Source organism: Monodelphis domestica, chromosome 4 (assembly GCF_027887165.1).
Source record: "Monodelphis domestica isolate mMonDom1 chromosome 4, mMonDom1.pri, whole genome shotgun sequence".
NCBI classification, from domain to species: Eukaryota; Metazoa; Chordata; class Mammalia; order Didelphimorphia; family Didelphidae; genus Monodelphis; species Monodelphis domestica.
Window position 1 is genome coordinate 113,747,791 of NC_077230.1, and position 10,394 is coordinate 113,758,184.

General features: G+C 36.7%; 1 pseudogene; it reads left to right on the top strand.

The window, feature by feature from the left end:
- Positions 1 to 1,211: 1,211 nt before the first annotated feature.
- LOC130458951 (arginine/serine-rich coiled-coil protein 2-like) lies at positions 1,212 to 2,074 on the top strand (annotated as a pseudogene).
- Positions 2,075 to 10,394: the final 8,320 nt, after the last annotated feature.

Sequence of the window (10,394 nt, forward strand, 5' to 3'; positions counted from 1 at the left end):
GAAGAACTAGGGTCAATGGATTGGAAGTGGAAATGTATAAATGTAAACTTAAGAAAGAAATCTCCAACACATACACACACTTCCTAGTGATTACAGTTAATTAAAAATAGAATGAGTTCTCTAAAAAAGAAAGAGTTTTTTGTATAAATAAATGTTTTCAGGCAAATTATAGATAATTATTCACTTGGTATGTTGTATAGTAAATTTTCCTTGAGGGACATGTTAACTAGATAACCTCTACTCCTACTTCTCACTCTAGGACCCTGTTCTTATGTGAAATGAAATGGTCATCATAGTAATTTTATTATATTATATTTTTTTATTATATTATATATATTATATTATATATTACATATATAATATAATATTATATATTATAATATATAAAATTATTATATATTATTATATCTATATATTATATCTATATATCTATGTTTTATATATCTATATATTAATATCTGTGTAGATATATATAGATATAGATATAGATATATAATCAGGAATCCTTAAAATTGAGAAAGGGTAAAACAGGTAAACAGAGACATGGGTATAGTGATCTTACTGGGAAGATTCCTTCTCCAAACTTCACATCAGAGATAATGTAAAGAAAACACATTTGCAGGAGATATGTGGGACTGCCAAAAAGAATCCTAAATAACTTTCTGAAAATTAAAATTGAGGGCAGAGCTAAGGTGGTAGGTAAAGTATAGGGACCCACCAGATAGCTTCCAAATTATGCACCAAGCAACTTTCATTTAATGCTTCAAAACAAATGCTAGAGTTACAGAATCCACAAATGAATGTTGAGAATTATTTAGAAGTTCAAAAGGAAAAGTCTTTTGAAACACGGTGGGAGTTGAATGCTAATTAATCAGGCAAATCAGGACTTACCTTGGCAAGTCAGTGTGGGCCTTGGGGGTAGCCAAATCAGCAGCTCTCAGCCCACCAATGGTAATAGTGTAAAGAATCAAATTAGAAGGAGATTACCCGAGTCCCTTTACTAGTTCTAGTTACAGCACTCTATTTCATTGTCCATAAACAGTTCCAGATTACAGTTCTGGTTCATAGTCCCAGGTTTCAATCCCAGGTTAAGGAGGAACACTAGCACACTATCACTTATGGCTAGAGGTGAAGGGTCGCTAGTCCCTAGTCACAACTCCATATTGTAAAAATATTGCCTGTGGTCAATCACAGAACAGAGCAAAGACTAGGAGAGTATCAACACCTCTACTTAGATCATATCACTTTAGAAGAGTTAAAAACTTATAGAAGCCAGAGTAGAAGCAAAGAGGCAAGAAGACACGAATCCAAAGAGAAGTCCTCCAAGAAACATAAATCTGAGGACCATAATGACAAAATTCTCCTGACAAGGGAAGAGAGAGACTAAATTTATCTGAAAATGGTGAAAAGGTTAAGTGGAACTCCCAGTCAACCTCCTTTTAGAGGGTGAAACACAGCAATGGATGCACAAGAAGCATTAGCTAGAAGGTTGGAAAGAGCAAAGAAATTGCAAGAACAGAGAAAGAAATGGTTGAAAAACAGAAACAACAAGAAATAGTCACAGCAGCTGAGCTTCTGAAGCATCTGTCCTCGATGTTGTTGCCCTTCTAGCATCTGGAACACAACTCCTCAGATAACCATTACAGCTAAGATGGCTGCACTACAGGCCTAAGCTTTGGCAAAAACGGGAATAGCTGTACCTAGCTATTATAATCCAGCAGCTGTGAATCCAATGAAATTTTCTGAACAGGAAAAGAAAAGGAAAATTCTTTGACAAGGCAAAAAAGAAGGGGATAAGTCACAGTCTGCTGAAATTTGGGGAAAATGTAATTTTGGGAACAAGGATCAAAATGTCAAATTCAGAAAATTAATGGGTATTAAGAATGAAGAAGAAGTTGGTTGTAGTTCAGTTGATGAAGAAAGTTATAAAACTCTAAAACAACAGGAACAAGTATTTAGAAATCTGGATGCCTAGTATGAGATGGCAAGATCACACATCTTTGATGAGGGGAATGGATGCAGTTTGAAAAAACATGATTTTGAAGTTTGGGATTTTGTGAAATTCTTGTTCTGATGTCGGGTCCTTGTTCACCAAACAGCTAGCATTCTAGCTTGCATGGGTATTGCATTGACTTTATTGAAAAATACAATATTTTTTGTAAATATCAGATCAGTGATACTGGTGTTAGTGTTGTAATCAGGTCAAACCCATTTCCATTACACTTGACAGAACTATAGAAGAACAATATTTTTAGTTAAGAAGTTCTACTTTTGGGACTTCCGGGTAATCATGGCTGCAATCTAGACGCCGCACGCCTCCTCTCCCCAGCACCGAACGAAATAGACTACATCAAAGGAGCATAAAATCACCTTTGGAGGAACAGAAGGACTCCCCAGTACCCCACAGAGGCAAAGGTACGTGGGGCTTGAACATTTCCACACTAAAATAAGAAGGAAAAGCTTGCACAGAAAAGTGAACTGAGCCGCCCTTCCCCCACCCCACCTCCCCCACTAAACCAGAGTGAGCTACCTGAGCGCTCACCGGGACAGCGAGTGAGTGGGGAGCGTCTCTGTCTGGGGGGGCACTCCAGGGTCCTTGGGATCTGGGGACTGCCAGGAAAAAACGTCTCAGGGCGCTTTCACTGAAGAATCCAGCGGACCTGGACTTGGGGCGGGCTGCGCTGAACAACGCGCGCTGATTATCTGGGCGGAGCTGAATACCTGGGCTCGGAGGCTGGGAAGAACTAGTCTGAAGCAACCTAAATTCACAGAAAAACCGCTCTTATAACCCAGACCCCAGACCAAAAAGGAAAGGGAAATAAAACCACCAAAGGGATGGCTCACATGGCCCAAAATCAAGCCTCCAGGAAGAAAGGGAAAAAAGTGACTATTGAAAACTTTTATGGTGGAAGTACCCAAGGAAAAGAGGAGAATGAGGAGGAAATCCAAAAAAATTCAGAACACGCCTCCCAAAATGGAAACTATCAACAAGCTCTGGAAGATCTCAAACTAGAACTTATCCAAAAGATGGAAACCTTCTGGAAAGAAAAATGGGAGAAAGAGATCAGCTGTCTGACAGATAAGACTGCTCAATTGGAAAAAGAACTCGAAGCATCCAATAGAAGGGCAGACAAGGCTGAAAAGCAAATCCAGTCCCTAATGACCAGAATTAAGCACCTCGAAGAAAGTGAGATGATAAAACAGCAAGAATCAATAAAGCAAACCCAAATAATTAATGAATTGGAAGAAAACATAAAATATCTCACTGAGAAGGTCACGGACCTGGAGAACAGAGGAAGACGAGAAAATCTCCGTATCATCAGTCTCCCAGAAAAACCAGAGGTAAACAACAAATTGGATATTATTCTAGAGGAGATTATAAAAGAAAATTGCCCCCACGTTCTGGAGCAAGGGGGCAAAATAGAAATAGAAAGGATTCATAGAACACCTTCTATACTAAATCCCCAAAAGACAACGCCTAGGAATGTAATTGCCAAATTCAAGAGCTTCCAAGTAAAGGAGAAAATCCTACAAGAAGCCAAGAAGAAGAGCTTCAGATATAAGGGGGCTCCCATAAGGATCACACACGACTTAGCGGCTAACACACTAAGAGACCGCAAAGCATGGAACACGATATTTAGAAAGGCAAGAGAGCTGGGTCTCCAACCAAGAATCAACTACCCAGCAAAACTGACTATATACTTCCAGGGGAAAGTATGGGCATTCAACAAAATAGAAGATTTCCAAGCATTTGCTAAGAAAAGACCAGAGCTCTGTGGAAAGTTCGATATCCAAGCACAGAAAGCAAGAGAAACATGAAAAGGTAAATATGATAGAAAGGGAAAAGGAGATAAATCTTATCTTTCTCTTTAAGTCAAACTCTCTTCTATAAGGACTACATTTACATCTAATTATATATATTAATATGTGGGGAAAATGTTTTGTGTAACTCTCATAAATTGTATCATCATAAGAGTAGTTAGAAGAAACATGCATAGGGAAAGATTGGGGAATTAAGAAGATTTGGGGAAAGTTGGGGCAAAAAAAGGAAAAGGGAGGGGGAACCGTGATAATACTAAGATTAACTTCAAGAAATAGGGGGGGAATCAATAGAATAAACTTTCCCATATAAAGATACACATGGGAAGGGGAGGGGAAGAACTCTCATATGAGAAGGAGAGGAAGAGAGCGTGAAGTGGAATTACTTAAACCTTACTCTCAGTGAAATCAAATCTGAGAGGGAAGAACATCTAGATCCAGTGGGATCCTGAATTCTATCTTATCCATTAGGGCAAGAAAGAAAGGAAAATTAAGGAGGGGGAGGGGGGAGGGAGTACAAAAAGGGAGGGAAGGAGAGGGGGGAGGGGAAGGGAGCATAAAAAGGGAGGGGCTAGAAAGGGAAGCATCTCAAGGGAGGGGACTAGGGGGACTGACCTAAAGTAAATCACTGGTTCAAAAGGAGAAAGCTAAAGAAGAAAGGTCAGAACTAGGGGAAGACATCAAAATGCCAGCGAATCCACAAATAACAATCATAACTTTGAACGTGAATGGGATGAACTCACCCATAAAATGCAGACAAATAGCAGATTGGATTAGAACACAAAACCCTACCATATGTTGTCTTCAAGAAACACATATGAGACGGGTTGACACTCACAAGGTTAGAATTAAAGGTTGGAGTAAGACCTTTTGGGCCTCAACCGATAGTAAGAAGGCAGGAGTTGCAATCATGATATCTGACAAAGCCAAAGTACAAATAGACCTGATCAAAAGGGACAGGGAAGGTAAATATATTCTGCTAAAAGGAAGTATAGACAATGAGGAAATATCACTAATCAACATGTATGCACCAAATGGTATAGCATCCAAATTTTTAATAGAGAAACTAGGAGAATTGAAGGAGGAATTAGACAGTAAAACCATATTAGTGGGAGACTTGAACCAACCACTATCAAATTTAGATAAATCAAATCAAAAAATAAATAAGAAAGAGGTAAAAGAGGTGAATGAAATCTTAGAAAAATTAGAATTAATAGACATATGGAGAAAAATAAATAGGGACAAAAAAGAATACACCTTCTTTTCAGCACCACATGGCACATTCACAAAAATAGATCATACACTAGGTCATAGAAACATGGCACTTAAATGCAGAAAAGCAGAAATATTAACTGCAGCCTTTTCAGATCACAAGGCAATTAAAATATTGATCGGCAAGGGTACATGGAGACCCAAATCAAAAATTAATTGGAAATTAAATAACATGATACTCCAAAATCGGATAGTTAGAGAAGAAATCATAGAAACAATTAACAATTTCGTTGAAGAAAATGACAACGGCGAAACATCCTTTCAAACCTTATGGGATGCAGCCAAGGCAGTACTTAGAGGAAAATTCATATCCCTGAGTGCATATATTAACAAATTAGGGAGGACAGAGACCAAGGAATTGGAAATGCAAATAAAAAACTTGAGAATGAACAAATTAAAAACCCCCAAAAGAAAACCATACTAGAGATCCTAAAAATTAAGGGAGAAATTAATAAAATAGAAAGTGACAGAACTATTGAGCTAATAAACAAGACTAGAAACTGGTACTTTGAAAAAACAGACAAAATAGACAAAGTACTGGTTAATTTAATTAAAAAAAGGAAAGAAGAAAGGCAAATTAACAGCATCAAAGATGAAAAGGGGGACATCACCTCCAATGAAGAGGAAATTAAGGCAATCATTAAAAACTACTTTGCCCAACTATATGGCAATAAATATACCAACCTAGGTGATATGGATGAATATTTACAAAAATATAAATTGCCTAGACTAACAGAAGAAGAAATAGTTTTCTTAAATAATCCCATATCAGAAATTGAAATCCATCAAGCCATCAAAGAACTGCCTAAGAAAAAATCCCCAGGGCCTGATGGATTCACCAGTGAATTCTATCAAACATTCAGAGAACAATTAACCCCAATATTATACAAACTATTTGACATAATAAGCAAAGAGGGAGTCCTACCAAACTCCTTTTATGACACAAGCATGGTACTAATACCAAAGCCAGGCAGGCCAAAAACAGAGAAAGAAAACTATAGGCCAATCTCCCTAACGAATATAGATGCAAAAATCTTAAATAGGATACTAGCAAAAAGACTCCAGCAAGTGATTAGAAGGGTCATCCACCATGATCAAGTAGGATTCATACCAGGGATGCAGGGCTGGTTCAACATTAGGAAAACTATCCACATAATTGACCACATCAACAAGCAAACCAACAAGAATCACATGATTATCTCAATAGATGCAGAAAAAGCCTTTGATAAAATACAACACCCATTCCTACTAAAAACACTAGAAAGCATAGGAATAGAAGGGTCATTCCTAAAAATAATAAACAGTATATATCTAAAACCATCAGCTAATATCATCTGCAATGGGGATAAACTAAATCCATTCCCATTAAGATCAGGAGTGAAACAAGGATGCCCATTATCACCTCTATTATTTGACATTGTATTAGAAACACTAGCAGTAGCAATTAGAGAAGAAAAAGAAATTGAAGGCATCAAAATAGGCAAGGAGGAGACCAAATTATCACTCTTCGCAGATGACATGATGGTCTACTTAAAGAATCCTAGAGACTCAACCAAAAAGCTAATTGAAATAATCAACAACTTTAGCAAAGTTGCAGGATACAAAATAAACCCACATAAGTCATCAGCATTTCTATATAATTCCAACACAGCTCAGCAGCAAGAACTAGAAAGAGAAATCCCATTCAAAATTACCCAAGACAAAATAAAATACTTAGGAATCTATCTCCCGAGACAAACACAGGATCTATATGAACACAACTACAAAACACTTTCCACACAACTAAAACTAGACTTGAACAATTGGAAGAACATTAACTGCTCATGGGTAGGACGAGCCAATATAATAAAAATGACCATCCTACCCAAACTCATCTATCTATTTAGTGCCATACCCATGGAACTTCCAAAAATTTTTTTTACTGATTTAGAAAAAAACAACAAAGTTCATTTGGAAGAACAAAAGAACAAGGATATCCAGGGAATTAATGAAAAAAAATACAAAGGAAGGGGGTCTTGCAGTCCCAGATCTCAGACTATATTATAAAGCAGCGGTCATCAAAACAATTTGGTACTGGCTAAGAGACAGAAAGGAGGATCAGTGGAATAGACTGGGGGCAAGCAACCTCAGCAAGACAGTATATGACAAACCCAAAGATCCCAGCTTTTGGGACAAAAATCTACTATTTCATAAAAACTGTTGGGAAAATTGGAGGACAGTGTGGGAAAGATTAGGCTTAGATCAACACCTCACACCCTACACCAAGATAAATTCAAAATGGATGAATGACTTGAACATACAGAAGGAAACTATAAGAAAATTAGGCGAACACAGAATAGTATACATGTCAGACTTTTGGGAAGGGAAATACTTCAAAACCAAGCAAGAATTAGAAAGAATTACAAAATGCAAAATAAATAATCTGGATTACATCAAATTAAAAAGTTTTTGTACAAACAAAACCAATGTAACCAAAATCAGAAGGGTAGCAACAAATTGGGAAACAATCTTCATAAAAACCTCTGACAAGGGTGTAATTACTAAAATTTATAAAGAACTAAATCAATTGTACAAAAAATCAAGCCATTCTCCAATTGACAAATGGGCAAGGGACATGAACAGGCAATTCTCAGCCAAAGAAATCGAAACTATTAATAAGCACATGAAAAAGTGCTCTACATCTCTTATAATCAGAGAGATGCAAATCAAAACAACTCTGAGGTATCATCTCACACCTAGCAGATTGGCTAACATGACAGCTATGCAAAGTAATGAATGCTGGAGGGGATGTGGCAAAGTGGGGACATTAATTCATTGCTGGTGGAGTTGTGAATTGATCCAACCATTCTGGAGGGCAATTTGGAACTATGTCCAAAGGGCGATAAAAGACTGTCTGCCCTTTGATCCAGCCATAGCACTGCTGGGCTTGTACCCCAAAGAGATAATGGACAAAAAGACTGGTACAAAAATATTCATAGCTGCGCTCTTTGTGGTGGCCAAAAATTGGAAAATGAGGGGATGCCCCTCAATTGGGGAATGGCTGAACAAATTGTGGTATATGTTGGTGATGGAATACTATTGTGCTAAAAGGAATAATAAAGTGGAGAAGTTCCATGGAGACTGGAACAACCTCCAGGAAGTAATGCAGAGCGAGAGGAGCAGAACCAGGAAAACATTGTACACAGAGACTGATACATTGTGGTACAATCGAAGGTGATGGACTTCTCCATTAGTATCAATGCAATCCCTGAACAATCTGCAGGGATCTAAAAAAAAATACTACCCACAAGCAGAGGATAAACTGTGGGAGTAAAAACACCGCTGAAAAGCAACTGCTTGACTACAGGGTTGGAGGAGATAAGACTGAGGAGAGACTCTAAATGAACACTATAATGCAAACTCCAACAACAGGGAAATGGGTTCGAGTCAAGAACACATGTGATAACCAGTGGAATCATGCGTCGGCTATGGGAGAGGGAAAGGCGGGGGAGGGGGGGGAGGGGAGGGGAGGAAAAGAAAACGATCTTTGTTTCCAGTGAATAATGTGTGAAAACGACCAAATAAAATAATATTAAAATTAAAAAAATAAAAAATAAAAAAAAATAAAGTAAAAAAAAAGAAGTTCTACTTTTCAAACAAATGTTTTGTGTACTTTTGTACTTACACTTGTACAGTTTTTTCATCTCTTGAAACATGAAAGAAATGTTGTATAGATGGTCTTTAGAAGATCTGATCATTGGGCACATAGTCCAGCACAAAAAGCTGGATGGTGATGATAATAAAAGATGTTTTTTTTTCTTAAAAAAAAAAGAAAAAAAGAAAAGGGAGAACCAAAAACAGACAGAGGAAAAGCAGGCCTTCAAAATCAGAATTCATCATCTGGAAACTAATGATTTCATGAGGAATCAAGAAACAATAAAATAGAATTAAAGGAATGAAAAAACAGAGGAAAACATGAAATATCTTACTGAAAGGACAACTGACCTAGATAATAGATTTAAAAGAGACAATCTGAGACTTTTTGGATTACCTGAAAGACATGATGAAGAAGAAACCTTGGATAACATATTACAGGAAATTATCAAAGATAACTATCCTAAAATCCTTGAACAAGAAAATAAAATTGAAATTTAAAGAATTCACAGATCACCTCTAGAAAGAAATCCTAAATTGACAACTTCTAACAATGTAACAGCTAAATTTAAGAGCTACCAAGGCAAAGAAAAAAAATACTTCAAGCAGCCAGAAAGAAACTATTAAAATTCCATGGAGCTACAATCAGGATCACTAAGGACCTAATGGCTTCTACATTAAAGGATCAAAAGGCATGGAATATAACATTCAGGAGGGCAAAAGATTTGGGCTTACAACCAAGTGTCACCTATGCAGCAAAAGTGAGTATATTCTTTCTGTGGAAAAAATGGTCATTTAATAAAATAGAAGATATCTAAGCATTCCTGAGGAATAAGCCAAATGTAAACAAAAATTTTGAGGGAAAAATAAGGGACACAAGAGAAACCTATAAAGGTAAATAAGAAAGAGAAAATTTAAGGGACTCAGTAAGGTAAAAATGTTTATATGTTTACATGAAAAGAGGATGTCTGTAATTCTCAAAAATTACTCTTAGTAGTAGAGAAGATAGAAGGAATTTGCTCAGAAAAAGGATGGAAGAGTAAGCTGATTATAAAATAACATGATATATATATATATATATATATATATACATATATATATGATATATATTTAAATTTGTTGATATGGAACAATATTTATGTATTATATGATATATGTGCATATGAATTATATGTAAACAAAATTAATCAAGGGCTGAAAGAGAGGGTTGAACTGAGAGAAAAGGGAAGGGAGAGATAGAATGGAGTAAATTATGTACCATAAAGAAGCTAGAAAAATCAATATAAAGATAGGAGGCTAAGGGTGGTGATGTGCAATACTTAAAGTTTACCCTCATTATAACTTGCTCAAAAAGGGAAAAACAAGTGTACTCAGTAGGGTAAAGAATTCCGTCTAACCCTACAGAGAAGTAGAGGGGGAAAAGACAAGGGAAGTAGGGGGTAACTGAAGGGAGGGGAAACTAGGGGGTGGGGGAGAGACAAAAAGCAAAATACTGCTGATGAGGAACAGAGTAAAAGGAAATAGAATGGAATCTAAAGGGAATAATACTATGGCTGGCAATGCACAATTAGTAATCATAATGCCGAATGTGAATGGTATGAACTCACCAATTAAATGGAAACAGATAGCAGAGTGGATTAAAAACCTGATTCGTATTATATGTTGTTTAT